The sequence below is a fragment of the Rhinolophus sinicus genome, linkage group LG01, assembly GCF_036562045.2.
Source record: "Rhinolophus sinicus isolate RSC01 linkage group LG01, ASM3656204v1, whole genome shotgun sequence".
Taxonomy (NCBI): domain Eukaryota; kingdom Metazoa; phylum Chordata; class Mammalia; order Chiroptera; family Rhinolophidae; genus Rhinolophus; species Rhinolophus sinicus.
In genome coordinates this window covers 68,190,454-68,203,276 of record NC_133751.1, presented here as the reverse complement: position 1 = coordinate 68,203,276, position 12,823 = coordinate 68,190,454, and positions in this window count along the sequence as shown.

The following is a 12,823-nucleotide window of genomic DNA, read 5'->3' as shown; positions in this document are numbered from 1 at the left end:
CTAAAATACCCAGAGGGAAAGTAAGCGTTATCTTGTTCAACCTGTTTCATGGATGAGAACTGTTAGGCCTGGAGAAGAAAGGCCAGCAGCCGCTATGTCTTTGCTCTTAAGGAATCTAAACAGACACATATTTCTTTCCAGTTACCACGTTGGCTTTCCTGCTTCTTACCCTATTTTCTGCTAGACTGTGCCCTTCCAGGGTCAGCATGATTTCCCAGTACTCACTTTCTAGTGCTCGTTCCTCACACATAAAACCAGTTGTTACAAGGACATAAGGGCTCCTACTGCATCTTCCAGCGTTAATAGCAACAGCTCTCGCGGACACAGTGAGTGTTCAATTGCTGTTTGTCAAGTGAACGAAAATTCTCAGAGCAGTTGAGGCATTATCTGCAGAGTTTAGCCAGCAGAGCTCTGGTTAGAAGTGACTTGCGTAGCAGTAGGTTGTAGGCTGAATGTCTTGTCAGTGGTGGTTGGTTTTATCTCCTTTATGGTAGGCAAGCTCCCAATGACCTGACATTTCTTTTCTTCTTTTACTGGGTTCTGCTTTCTGCTATTAGCATCTTCTAGTGCTGGCCTCAAAGCCATTTCCCCTGCTCTGACAAGAGGAACTCAGTGCACTTTCCTTTTGTCCTCATTCCTCACTATCCACTTTGAGATGGGGCTGAAGTTGCCAAGGAGTTCAAACGGCCTGTGCTCCCGCCAGCGTGAGTCAGAGGGATTAGCACGTCCTCTCTGCACACTCTCCCGAATGTTCCTCTCTTCCTCTGAACTGCTGTCGCCTGCTGTCTGCTCCTTTGTCTGAGAAACACATTTTCCTCTTATTATCACCTTGTCCCCTGCCTGTTTCAGATGGCTCCGGCTCACCTTTTAACAAAATCAAGATGTTGCTAATAATGGTCTTCTCTTTCTCAACAGCTTAGAGTCCCTTTCTTGTATTTAGTCCTTTTTTTCCCCTCTCCCTTCCGAACCACATAATCATCTCTGCTTCAAATACAAGTTTTATAACCATTTTATAACTACTGCTTTCTAGTGGCTATCAATAAGGTACAAGAGGGAGGAGAGAAAAGTAAGGGGAGAGAAACCAAAAGCTGAGGGGTACTCCAATAACAGAAATGGCAAACATCTTCAGGACTCTTTCTTTTTTATGAAGACATTAAGCAAGATTAGCCCTCAACACCGAATGTTACAAGCCCGGTTAGTGGTCTGGTGAAGTTTTCCTCCAATTTTTATGGACAGGATGGGAAGACGGTCTCCCTTCTGAGGATCTGTTTTCCTCCCAAATTGTTAAAATACTGCTTCGAGCCATCCCACATCATTTATGTTGGTCAGAAATCCTTTCATGGAATCCAATTACACAATAGATACGAGTTTTTCAAACCACACCTCCGAAAAGCTAATTACCCACATTTTCCATTCCCTACTCTTTTATTTTGGTTTAACAAACTTACATGACATTTCCCTCACAAATCCATTTATCATTCCCTATAATGCCAGCTGAAGAAAACACAAACTATGCAAATATGCTCAGTTCCCCACATAGTAATTCCACATCAAAAGAGAAGAGAGTGACAGTGTATGTTCCATTTTTTTCTTTTTTTACCCTGTATCTGATTTTGGTTAGACTCTTGAATTTCATGTTGTTTGAGTATTAAAGTCACTTCCAGTCATGTTGAAAAAGCCAGTTCAACTGTATTTTTCCACTTGAACATTCAGCTATTACCACAAATCCAACATGTCAAGAACCAGATTTATTATGTATCTTCAGTCAGTCTGGTTTTCCAACTTCGTTGCCTCAGACAATGGCACCTGTCTTCCCATCAATCCAGCTGGAAAACTTACTCCTTGGATACATGAACTCATTCATAGAAGGTTTGGAGATAAGATATTTCAAGGGAGCCAACAAGAAGACTTGATGACTGGCTCAAAAGGATACAGTTAAGGCGTGACTCAAGGAAGATGACCACCCATCCTGCCCTTAATTCCCTTATCCTCTCCCACTCCTCTCTTCTTTAGTTTTACCACTCACTGCTACTAGGCTAAGCTGTCATAATAAATCTTATCTTCATTGGGATACTCCCTGACTAAAACCTTCAGTGGCTCCCCAGTGCCATCCAGAGCAAGGTTCCACTGGCTGATAATGTCTAGGCCTGTCATACTCTGACCCTATCCAATCCCTATGGGTTTACCCACTTTTTCTCAGTGGTCACATCCTAATCCTACCATTCTTCAAGGTCCAGTCCAAGAACCAAATCTTCCATAAAAACCTGGCTTTTCTAGAAACCTAGACTCTCGGGATTAGAAGAGGAAGGGCTTCTATTCTGGGTTCCCTTGTTCGTAACAGCATCAACAACCAGTGCTCTGGGCGTTTGATTTGCTCAAGCCTTCCATTCTGTGAGCCCCACCCCCCAACCAAACTATCAGCTCTGTGAGGGAAGGATAATTCGTCAATGTTTCCCTTGTCTGCGCCTCTGCTCCTGCCCCAGCTTGCAACATGTGCCCACTGAAATGATAAAGGGGGACTGTGTGACTAGTTTTCTATCGTACGAGTATGCCCTCTGCTCCTGTATCTTTAACACATGGCTTGTTCCTTTTTTCGTTATAATGTGTTTAGTACTTCCTGTGCTTTAGCACATTACCTACTTTGCTGCTCATGGCAACCCTCTGAAGCTGATCGTCTTCCATTTAACAGAGAAGAAACAGGTTCAGAGAGGTTAAATGACTTGCTTGAGGATACAAAACAGGAGATCCCAGGTTTTAACTGGGTAGGTGACTCTGAAGCCCAGGGTTTTCCCTTTCACTCCCTGACCTCCCTAAATTGTTTTCCTTATACGGAGCATCTGCTCTCCTTCAAGAACAAAGGCCAGAAGTAGGCGGAAGCCTATGCCAAACAAAACTTCTTTGTGTGCTCACCTCTCCTGGTTGCCCTCTGGGCCACCCCTATAATTACCCGCTGGTACTCTATCTAGGACTGGTAAGTTGGGATGACTTAGTAACTGTTTTGTTTTCCCTTTTTGGTCCCAGAAATCTGCTGCTGCATTTTAATGATGAGAAGGCTGAGGAATGACCCAAAGATGGTAATTTTGTTTTGGTCAAAGGCTCATACATAAACATAAATGAAAAGCAAAAGGACATGTAAATTGTAGAAAGGGGGAAAAACTGCTTAGCATTTCTCCTTGTCAGAAAGAGAATTCTTTGGTGGCACAGAATATAATTTTAGAGCCAGAAGGAATGTTACAGATCATCTACCCAACCTCCTCCTTTTATAGAAGCAGAACCCAAGCCCAGAGAGAGTGCAACAAACCCAAGCTCCCCCAGGAAATGAAAGCCGAGGCTGGACAGGAGTATAGGTTTCCTTTGTCAGCCCTAGCCCCTCTGTACGTCTCTATCTTTTGTTCTGCCTCTATGCAGCGTCAGTACTCTACAGCAGCTCCTCTGTCGTATCCTAGGTGCTTGTGATACTTAATGTGATGTGTCAACTTGACTGGATAGGGGTGCACAGATAGCTGGCAGACATTTGAGGGTGTTCCTGGAAGAGATTAGCATTTGCATCAGCAGACTGAGTAAAGAAGATAGTTGTCACCCATGCAGTAGGCTTTGTCCAATCTCTTGAGGGACTGAACAGAATAAGAAGGAAGAGGGAGGACGAAGTTGCTCTCTTGCTTGGATCGGGACATCCGCTTCCTCCCGTCCCTGGGCATCAGTCCCTGGGCATCAGTGCTCCTGGTTCTTGGGCCTTAGAACTCGGATTGGAATTTGCACCATTGGCTCCCCTGGTTCTCAAGACTTTGGGTTTAAACTAGAACTACATGACCAGCTTCTCTGGGCCTCCAGCTTGCAAACAGCAGATCAGACTGTTGGACTTCTTGGCCTCCATAATTGTGTGAGCCAATAATTCCTGTAATCTTTCTTTCTTTCTTTCTTTCTTTCTTTCTTTCTTTCTTTCTTTCTTTCTTTCTTTCTTTCTTTCTTTCTTTCTTCCTTCCTTCCTTCCTTCCTTCCTTCCTTCCTTCCTTCTTTCTTTCTTTCCTTTCTTTCTTTCTTTCTCTTTTTCATTCTCTCTCTGTCTCTGTCTCTCTCTGTCTCTCTCTCTGTCTCTCTCTCTGTCTCTCTCTCTCTCTCTCTGTCTCTCTCTCTCTCTCTCTCTTTCTCTCTCCCTCCCTCTCCTCTTCTCTTTTCTTTCTTTCCTCTCTCTCCCCCGACAGACATTATTTTACTGCTCTGTCAGAGACTATAGCCTTCCCAGCTGCTGGGATAATAGTGACTCTTGACCACAGAGGTCATTCTGTCTGTAGATACGTTTTTATAGGAGGCTACATTGACCTCATTATGACTGTGGATATTAAGAGAGTTAGCAAAGATGTCTCAAGTCCAGTTCAGAAAGATCATGTAGATCAAGCCCTTTTCAAGGCCTTCTGCCGTTTATAATCCCCTCTCTGGCTTATGTCCGTCCCCTGGTTATAACAGGCCCTACTGCTTTTTATGGGTTGCTGGTTTGTATCAGGAGAGGGAAAGGGGTGAGTAATGATGTCCATCTTCCAGGGCCCCATCAGTGATCCTATCTTTTCCCAGGGGTCCTGGGTAGTTTATGGCATTCCATCCCACCAAGCAGGACATAAAAACTAACATCTTGATCAGAGACTTCCTATAACTTAGCACCAGGGGTATTGCTCAGTCTTATATATCCTCTCCGTCCTAATTCTCTCCAATACCTCGTATTCACTCATACATCCAGTCAAAAAACTTTACCTACTTCCAGCTAAGTGTCAGGCACTCTCAACATGTGGGATCCAATGACAAACACCCCCCAGAGAACACCTGCCTTCTTGGGATTTACAGACCAGGAGCAAACTCCAAAAATTATACATATTCTACGGAGTTAGAAAGCTTCACTTTGCTCATGTAATCTATCAACATATCCCAACCACAAAAGCAGCCTATTAAGCTGTCCTAAGAGATGACAGAATGTGGAAAATCACTAGATGACAATATCTGTAGATGAAGAAAATCAAAATGTTAAGAGTTTGTTACTATTCATTATCAAAGGACTAGGATTGCAGGCCGAAATAGTGAGCTGAGTTTGCCTCTTATCTGGCTGCCCGGATCAGCTCACACTAATTCGGTTTGAGTGGTCGTCACGTTAAGGCTCCCAACAAATCTATAATATACTAATTCCACCTTTGCTCCCTTGCTTTACCTCCCTAAGAGCAAACCCTGCCCTTATCTCCTCTCTCCTTCCTCTCAGTCTCCTAGACAGCTTTGCCTTTATGATTTCAAAAGTGGGAAAAATCATCTAAGGGAACAATAACATGTTTCTTTCACAGAGCACTTCTCCTTTCTCACCTTTCCTTTCTCCCCAAGTGTATGAGGACAGAGCCGTCCTTGGCTTAAAAAATTCAGTGCTCAGAGTTCCTGGCTCAAAATCATCCCTAAACACAGTTTATTTCTACTCAGTTTCATACTCAAAAAGTCCACCCTTCATATTTTCAGGCAACACATCTATGATTAAGCACAAGAGGCCGATATTTGTTTATAGATAGATAAATCATGCTTTCCAATTTATATTTTCTTACACATGATTCGCCCACCCCCTCCCAGCAACTCTGTAAAGTAGACAGGCCAGAGATCATTGCCCTCATGTTACTCCCAAGGAAGCGGAGGCATAGAGATTTAGTCCTGAGAGTATGCCAGCTGAAGAAGGGGGACAGTCAGGAAATGGAAATCCCAGCTGTCAGGGTTACAGGCACGTACAGCCAATCCCCTGCAGAAGCGCTTTCTTCACTGGGCTCCAACCACGGACTTCCTTGGAGGCAGGTGGTAGGTGAGTTTGCCTAGGACAACAAAGGCTTGCATGAACAGAAGTATTTCGGTTCAACAAAAGCAGAGTCTGGGAGAGAAGCCCAGGGGGTTCTCCGTGGATCCTGGCAGGAGGGAGAAAAGCAACCAGAGGGGAAAAGGACAGGAGGGAAGTGGGAGGGGAAGGAGAATAAGCGACAGAGAGGGGAAAACGTGTGAAATAATTCGCCCCTAATTTGTCTTTATGAAGTTTTGATATGTGAAAATGCCTACTTGAAAATGAGATAAATAAAGAAGTAATTATTTGCATTACAAATTAACCCTCCACTTCAAAAGAGTATTTACCACAGGTGTGATTCTGTGATATGAGACTTGAGAAAGGAATATGGCTTGGGGGAGGTGGGAGATTTAAATAATAAAATCCTGATGATGATAGAATAGGAAATAATCCCCTCATAATGGGGGAGACAACTAAAGAAGGAGGTGTTTGTGCGGGGAGCCCTCTGCAGAGCTCAAGTTTTTAAAAGGACATGAACAAAAGACAGAGTGAGGGGATTATAGATATGCTTGAACACAAAAGACTGTCATGAACCTGCAAGAACAGAACAAAGGAGGCTAAAGTCAAGAATAAACCCTCGCTTTAGAAGAGTGCTAAAGGCTGTCATAAGGAAAGCTTTTCTTTCCTTGGGGTAAGGTGAAGCACAAATATGAGTGACTTGCTTTTTGAGTAAGTATGATGCAATGTTAACAGAAGTAGTTCTTACTTTTTCTATTGCTTATTTTGCTTCTATCTTCTGCACTGTGCAAAAAGATGGAGAAAACTGTATGTCTTGTAGAGAGATAGTGTGGAAGGAGTATGTTAATATTAACCCACTTGGGCAAGAAATAGAGATTCCCAGGAATCCAGGCATCAAAGACAAGAGCCCTCAGGCCAACATTTTGGAGAAAGGTGGTGAGGACAACACGTAGGAGAGAGACAAAGCCAGGAAGATGGTGATCTGCCCCTCCTCCCCTCCCCGTTCTGCTCAGATCTTGGGTAAATTCCACTAAAACTGATTAATTCCTTAGTGTGAATGGATTTCTTATGGAAATAAAAGATGGACTCAGCTTGGCTCCCTAGGGGGCCTGGGGAAAATGAAAATCAACTTTCAGATGCAGGAGCCCAGAGGAAAGGGACACCAGGATATACCACCTTCAATTTTGAAAGGAGGTGAAGTGAGAATTGAAGTCCCACATAAGTGAGAAAGTAAGAACACATGTAGATTTTTAAGTTTCTAGAGTTAGAGAAATTAAATGGCAGGAACTTGAAATAATGTGCCAGGCAGAGGGGTTCTCAGAGCCTCTATCAAAAATCCATCTGGGGATTACAGCAAATGGGAGAGGTGACTAGAGGCTGAAGCCTTTCACAAAAAGAAACAGATCAGATTCTAACAACTATGGATCAGTAAACCTCGGCATCCATTCTGCTGCAAATGGTCAGTCTAAAGCTAAGTCGATTCTGGTGTTCCATTCCCCTTGCCAGGATGAATTTTGGAGTGCTACAGTGTCTTAATCCTGGTTAATAAGACACAAAAGGAAATCTGCTGGGGGTAACAGGCAAAGAAATAAATGAGGAGAAGAGTGGTTCTGCTGTTGCTGTTGGACATTTTTGTATTAAGTTAGGGCTCCTGGAACTGCTTCATTATTACCCTGTACTCATGGAGGTAGAGGTGGGGAAACAGCTTGAAATCAAGGCCAATACTCTGAGGTTAGCAGAGAGGTGAGCTGGAAAGAGCTTAAATCCATGACAACATTGCTAAACCGCTGAATCTGCCAGCCTGAAATTCATACTTTCTATAGATTTCTTCATAAGTGATAATAATAATCTTTCTTATCATTTAAGGCAGTTTGAGTCAGGGTTTTATGACATTTGAGGCAAAGAAATCCTAACTGATAGAATGGCATAAATTCAACAAAACACTTCACAGATATTTTCATAGAGTCTTTGATAGGAAAGTGTTTTGTGGGCCAGATAATAATAACTATAAGTATAAATGTTGGATAAACATTTTGGATATAATGTTGGATAAAGAGTGGTGAAAAATTGTGTAAGTCCTACAAATATTTTCTGCCTATGAGAATTGAAGCCTCAATGTTTTATCAATAATATGACAACATTTTCTCTGATGTCTTATTGCATTTTAAGATAACTCAAATCTCAAAGAAAGTCTGATACAGAAGATAGAATTAAAATTCAAAGTGACTTCACAGGCTGGAATGCTAGGATGAAACCAACAAGTTGAACAGATGCCAAATATGGGATCGAGCAGTGACTCCGAAAATCTACTGCAGAAGTTCAAGATGAGTGGGACTTGGTTTTAGTAGAACTGTACTGGGAAACACCTGGGAACTTTGAGCACATGTAGTAGATGTTACTGTCTGCTGCCTCAGAACTGAGGCAATATTACCCCCATCTGGGGAGTGTATTGTTGGCCAATGGCCAACGGTTCTCAGCTGAGTCCCTGGCCAGGAGTTGTCCTCAGATGAAGAGAGCCACACTCCCCACAACCCCCAAGTTGGACCTTCTCCTTGAAGATAGCTGCTTTTAATATTGATCAGTATGGATATATAAAGACCTGATCCATGTACCTAAGGGCACAACAAGTCTGAAGGGCCATCCCAGATTCAGAGAACCCAGTGGGATCTGCTGAAGCTCCTTACAACTCAATCAGAGTGACACTGGTCAGATGATCTGCTGGAGCCTATGATATAGGAAATATCATCGATAGGGAAAACGCTCTGTAGATTTTATGGCAACCCTCAATAAGAAAACCCAAATAGACTTCTAGGATTCAGAAGTGAGACGAGCTGTCTGCAGCAGAGAACTACATACCTTGCTATAACTAGCTCCTGGTGTGCTCCTGGTTCTTGGTAGAAACAGAGCACCTGACCGTGGGATACCAAGTGTCCATGCAGCAGAACTTCCCATCATAAGGTCTGTCAGACCCCCAATAACAATCATCAGGAAAAAAGTTGTACATTGGGAATCAGGCATGAGCAGAGCCAGAGAGCACAAATAAATTGCACAGTAGTGTAACCCAGACTTCTGTGTCATCCACCAGTTTTGTCCTGATGCCTTTCCTTAGCTCACATTTATGGGTACATGGGATGAAGGGAAAAGCTGAGTTTGCTTTATGGATAGGTATGTGTTTGCAAGCCAAAAATAGATTATTGCTGTACTTCATGGGTGCAGCCCGACTCAGGGGTGTCTCTGAAAGATAGGGATGAGGGGAATTCTTCCTAATGGACAAAAAGACTCCGGCAGTATGCCTGTCAAGGGAATACTTCAAGGTAAGAATATATATCACACATGGGCAGTGGTGAATGGCTTGGCCAGTTGACTCTACAGAAGCTAGGAAACAGCATGTCTTGACTAGTTGATGTCAGCCAACTTCTGTCAGTGCTGGCATAACAAGCGCTTGAATGGACCAGCAAGTGAGTCCATCTTACCAAGGGTAATAGACCTTGGTCATCAGGAGAAGGTAGTTCTGCTCTTACATAATGGAGACAGAAAAAAATACTCCCTTGCCCAATTTTGATGGTAATGGGCAGATACAATAACCATGGCCTGAGAAATGGTGGCAAGGATGGAGGCTATGCCATGGCCCCAAAATGTGGCCTCCTGCTTACTAAGTGTGATCCAATTACTGCCATTTAAATATCTAGCCTGCCAGCAACAGACACCAGCATTGAGTTCCCAAGATGGCTCCAACTCTTGAACAGATCAGCCAACTTCTGAATGTGCAAGTTTATTACAAGGGACCCTTCCATCTTGTGACTCGTCTTGATAGGAATTGACTGGAATTGACACACATTTCAGTACGGACTTACTTTTCCTACTCATACCACTTCAGCCAGATAGTGCTTATGCAGCCTTCGAGTCATTGGAATAGAATCCCGCCAAACATTGCACAAGACCAAGGTAATTGCTTATATCCATAACGGTATAGTCCTGTGCACATGAACTTGAGATCCAGTGCTTCTGTCACATATTACACCTCCCAGAAGCTCCCAGCCTGAAGTCATGTTCAGCAGCTTGTTGGATGCATGATGTAGGCATCAGCTTGGAGATGATACCTTCTGATGACGGGGCAGCAGCCTTCAGACACAGTATACACTGTACGTCAATGACCATTACATGTTGCTGACCCACCCAGTAGAACACATGCACTGGGAAACAAGTGCAAGTCGAAGTTCTCCCGCTTGACATTACTCTCCTTGACCCACTTGAGGAATTTTGTACTTCTTGTTGCTGCAAGTCCAGACGCTGCAGGTTTAGAAGTCCTTGTTTGTTTGTTCAAATCACTTTGTTGAGGCATACTTTTCATAGCATATAATTCACTTACTTCAAGTGTATAATTCAATGATTTTTAGTAAGTTTACCAGTTGTACAACCATCACAATAAAGTTCTAAAACCATTTTATCATCCCAATAAGATCCTCATGCCCATTTACTGTTAATCCCCATTCGCACTCGCCTGCCCTAGGCAACCTCTCATCTCTCTCTATTTCTTCAGATTTGCCTTTTCTGGATATTTCATGTAAGTCGAATCGTGCAATATATATAGTCTTGTGGCTTGCTTCTTTTACTTAGTGTAATGTTTCCAAGATTTGTCCATGCCATAGCATGTATCACTAGTTTGTTACTTTGCATTATTGAATAGTATTTTGTTGTAGGGATACACCGCATTTTGTCCATCCATTCACCAACTGATCGGTACGTAGGTTGTTTCCACTTATTGGCTGGAATAATGAATAATGCTGCAAATAGTAGTGTGCAAGTCTTTGTGTGGATATTTGTTTTCATTTCTGTTGGGCAGATGCCCAGGAGCAGAATCACTGGCTGATATGGTACATTTATGTTTAACTTTTTAAGAGGCTGACAAACTGTTTTCCAAAGTGGCAGCATCGTTTTACGTTCCTATCAGCAATGTATGAGGATTCCCATTTCTCTGCATCCTCTCCAATATTTGTTGTTATTGTCTGTACTGTTTATTATTATTGTCTAATGACTAATGATGCTGAGCACCTTTTTTATGCATACAAGTAATTTTGTATCTTCTATAATAAAATATCCATTAAAATACTTTGCCATATTTTTTGGATTGGGTTGTTTGTCTTCTTATTATTGAGTTGTAAGAGTTCTTTGTATATTCTGGATACAAGTTCTTATTAGTTATGTGTTCTGCAAATATTTTGCAAACCACTCTGTTGTTTCTAAATGGTGTCTTTTGAATTGCAAAGTTCTGAATTTTCATAAGGTTCGATTTATCACTTTTTTCTTTTTTACAGTGTTTGAAGTGTCATATCTAATAAATCTTTAACCTAAGGTCTCAAGATTTTCACCTACGTTTTCTTTTCCAAGTGTTATTTGTTAGCACTTACCTTTAATTCTGTGATCCATTTTGAGTTAATTTTTGGGTATGGTGTGAGGTATGAGCCTAAATTCATGTTTTGGCATACGAATATCCAATTTTCCTAGCACCATTTGTTTAAAAGGTTGCCTTTGTTGAAAATCAATTGACCATGAATGTAAGAATTTGTTTTTAGACTTTTAATTCTGTTCTATTAATCTGTATATCTATTTATGTCAATACCATATTGTCTTGACAACTGTAACTTTATAGTAAGTTTCAGGTTGGGAAGTAAACATTCTCCAACTTTGTTCTTCTTTATAAAAATTATCTTGGCTATTCTGGATCTTTTGCATTTTTATATAAATTTTACAATCTGCTTATAACTTTCTGGAAAAAATAGTCTTTTGAACTTTTGAGAGAGATTGCATTAAATATATATATATATATATATATATATATATATATATATATATACATTAATTTGGAGAGAATTGTCATCTTAACAGTATTGAGTCTTTCAATTCAAGAATATGGAAACTTTTGGTCCTTGTTCTTTTTCTAAAAAAAATGTATTAAGGTAAAATTCACATAACATAAAATTAACCATTTTAAGTGACATTTAGTACCTCTATCTATTTCCAAAACATTTTCATCACCCTGAAGAAAATTGTGTACCCATTAAACAGTTATTCCCCATTCTCTTCCCACCCTTGGAAACCACCAATCTTCTTTTTTTGTCTCTATGGGTTTACCTATTCTGGATGTTTCATATAAATGAAATCATACATATGTGACCTTTTGTGTCTGGCTTCTTGCATTTAGCATAATGTTTTCAAGGTCCATCTACATTATAGCATGTACTAGTACTTCATTTCTTTTTATGGCTGAAATATATATGTGTGTGTGTGTGTGTGTGTGTGTGTGTGTGTGTGTGTGTGTGTGTATGTATACACATATATATATGCTGAAGTTTGTTTTTCCATTCATCTATTGATGTGCATTTGGATTCTTTCCGAACTTGTGGCCATTATGAATAGTGCTGCTATGTAATTTTCTATGCAAATGTTTGTTTAAGTACTTGTTTTCTATTCTTTGGGGTATATACCTAAGAGTATAATTGCTGGTCATATAGTAATGCTATGTTTAATTTTGTGAGATAAAGGTCCTTCTTCTTAAAGGAAGACTGTATCCACTAGGGGATAAGAATCCCATTTAGCTTTAAGTTGTGGCTTCCACCTAGTCATTTGGACCTCCTTGTGCCAGGAGACCAATAGGCAAGTGATGGAGCATCCTGGCAAGGATAATTAAATATTGATCATCAGAAGAAGTTAGGGATGCTGTTATACAATGGGGATAGGGAAGAATATATTTGGTACCGGGATGATCCACTGAGGTGTCACTTTGTATTCCCTTGTTTAATTTTGATGGTACATAGATAAGGGCAGCAGCCATGACCTGAGAAACCACTGTGTCCTTCAGGGTCACTCTATCAGGTAAACCACCCAGACCAGTAGAGTGCTAATCAATAGCGAGAAGAATCTAGAATAGATAATAGAATGATGAGAATTACTTTGACCTTGAGACCAGTTGCTGTGGCAAAGATTATAGTCCATGCCTCTACCTTTCCACAGGAA